This window comes from Schistocerca gregaria, unplaced genomic scaffold, assembly GCF_023897955.1.
Source record: "Schistocerca gregaria isolate iqSchGreg1 unplaced genomic scaffold, iqSchGreg1.2 ptg000437l, whole genome shotgun sequence".
Classification (NCBI taxonomy): domain Eukaryota; kingdom Metazoa; phylum Arthropoda; class Insecta; order Orthoptera; family Acrididae; genus Schistocerca; species Schistocerca gregaria.
In genome coordinates this window covers 2,611,176-2,614,226 of record NW_026061860.1, presented here as the reverse complement: position 1 = coordinate 2,614,226, position 3,051 = coordinate 2,611,176, and positions in this window count along the sequence as shown.

Genomic DNA, 3,051 nt, shown 5'->3' with positions numbered 1-3,051 from the left:
ACTATGGTGATTTTATTGTCTCCGCATACCGCAGCACGCGACATAGCTTTGCAGACGATAAGTACAACCGTTTCAGAGAGAAGAGCGGCCAATGTGACGATCTGGCTTTAAGTCGATTCGATAACAAATGACGAAAACGGACGGATTTCTCAGGTTTCTACTACATATGAACACATGTCACATTCTCCCGTGCAACACGGCTGCTGGTCCTCCTTTCATGCAGAATCTTAAGGTCCTAGCTCATGTCCAAGGCACCAAAGCCAGCTAAAAAGTCAGTAATCGATACCTAAAACTTGAATTGTACTACTTCTTACTGGCTATTACATCAACTTAGAAGCTTCATCTGTGTTCTACCATGGTGCTTTTAGTGTCTCCGCACACCGCAGCACGCGACATAGCTTTGCAGACGATAAGTACAACCGTTTCAGAGAGAAGAGCGGCCAATGTGACGATCTGGCTTTAAGTCGATTCGATAACAAATGACGAAAACGGACGGATTTCTCAGGTTTTTACTACATATGAACACTTTTCACATTCTCCCGTGCAACTCGGCTGCTAGTCCTCCTTTCATGCAGAATCTTAAGGTCCTAGCTCATGTCCAAGGCACCAAAGCCAGCTAAAAAGTCAATAATCGATACCTAAAACTTGACTTGTACTACTTCTTACTCGCTATTACATCATCTTAGAAGCTTCATCTGTGTTCTACTATGGTGCTTTTAGTGTCTCCGCATACCGCAGCACGCGAAAAAGCTTTCCAGACGATAAGTACAACCGTTTCAGAGAAAAGAGCAGCCAATGTGACGATCTGGCTTTAAGTCGATTCGATAACAAATGACGAAAACGGACGGATTTCTCAGGTTTTTACTACATATGAACACTTTTCACATTGTCCCGTGCAACTCGGCTGCTAGTCCTCCTTTTGATGCAGAATCTTAAGGTCGTAGCTCATGTCCAAGGCACCACAGCCAGCTAAAAAGTCAATAATCGATACCGAAAACTTGAATTGTACTACTTCTTACTGGCTATTACATCAAATTAGAAGCTTCATCTGTGTTCAATTGTGGTGGTTTTAGTGTCTCCGCCTACTGCAGCATACGACATAGCTTTGCAGACGATAAGTACAACCGTTTCAGAGAGAAAAGAGCGGCCAATGTGACGATCGGGCTTTAAGTCGATTCGATAACAAATGACGAAAACGGACGGATTTCTCAGGTTTCTACTACATATGAACACATTTCACATTCTCCCGTGCAACGCGGCTGCTAGTGCTCCTTTCATGCAGAATCTTAAGGTCCTAGCTCATGTCCAAGGCACCAAAGCCAGCTAAAAAGTCAATAATCGATACCTAAAACTTGAATTGTACTACTTCTTACTGGCTATTACATCAACTTAGAAGCTTCATCTGTGTTCTACCATGGTGCTTTTAGTGTCTCCGCACACCGCAGCACGCGACATAGCTTTGCAGACGATAAGTACAACCGTTTCAGAGAAAAGAGGGGCCAATGTGACGATCTGGCTTTAAGTCGATTCGATAACAAATGACGAAAACGGACGGATTTCTCAGGTTTTTACTACATATGAACACTTTTCACATTCTCCCGTGCAACTCGGCTGCTAGTCCTCCTTTCATGCAGAATCGTAAGGTCCTAGCTCATGTCCAAGGCACCAAAGCCAGCTAAAAAGTCAATAATCGATACCTAAAACTTGACTTGTACTACTTCTTACTGGCTATTACATCATCTTAGAAGCTTCATCTGTGTTCTACTATGGTGCTTTTAGTGTCTCCGCATACCGCAGCACGCGACATAGCTTTGCAGACGATAAGTACAACCGTTTCAGAGAAAAGAGCAGCCAATGTGACGATCTGGCTTTAAGTCGATTCGATAACAAATGACGAAAACGGACGGATTTCTCAGGTTTTTACTACATATGAACACTTTTCACATTGTCCCGTGCAACTCGGCTGCTAGTCCTCCTTTTGATGCAGAATCTTAAGGTCGTAGCTCATGTCCAAGGCACCACAGCCAGCTAAAAAGTCAATAATCGATACCTAAAACTTGAATTGTACTACTTCTTACTGGCTATTACATCATCATAGAAGCTTCATCTGTGTTCTACTATGGTGCTTTTAGTGTCTCCGCATACCGCAGGACGCGACATAGCTTTGCAGACGATAAGTACAACCGTTTCAGAGAGAAGAGCGGCCAATGTGACGATCTGGCTTTAAGTCGATTCGATAACAAATGACGAAAACGGACGGATTTCTCAGGTTTTTACTACATATGAACTCTTTTCAAATTCTCCCGTGCAACTCGGCTGCTAGTCCTCCTTTCATGCAGAATCTTAAGGTCCTAGCTCATGTCCAAGGCACCAAAGCCAGCTAAAAAGTCAATAAGCAGTACCTAAAACTTGAATTGTACTACTTCTTACTGGCTATTACATCGACTTAGAAGCTTCATCTGTGTTCTACTATGGTGATTTTATTGTCTCCGCATATCGCAGCACGCGACATAGCTTTGCAGACGATAAGTACAACCGTTTCAGAGAGAAGAGCGGCCAATGTGACGATCGGGCTTTAAGTCGATTCGATAACAAATGACGAAAACGGACGGATTTCTCAGGTTTCTACTACATATGAACACATTTCACATTCTCCCGTGCAACACGGCTGCTAGTCCTCCTTTCATGCAGAATCTTAAGGTCCTAGCTCATGTCCAAGGCACCAAAGCCAGCTAAAAAGTCAATAATCGATACCTAAAACTTGAATTGTACTACTTCTTACTGGCTATTACATCAACTTAGAAGCTTCATCTGTGTTCTACCATGGTGCTTTTAGTGTCTCCGCACACCGCAGCACGCGACATAGCTTTGCAGACGATAAGTACAACCGTTTCAGAGAGAAGAGCGGCCAATGTGACGATCTGGCTTTAAGTCGATTCGATAACAAATGACGAAAACGGACGGATTTCTCAGGTTTTTACTACATATGAACACTTTTCACATTCTCCCGTGCAACTCGGCTGCTAGTCCTCCGTTCATGCAGAATCTTAA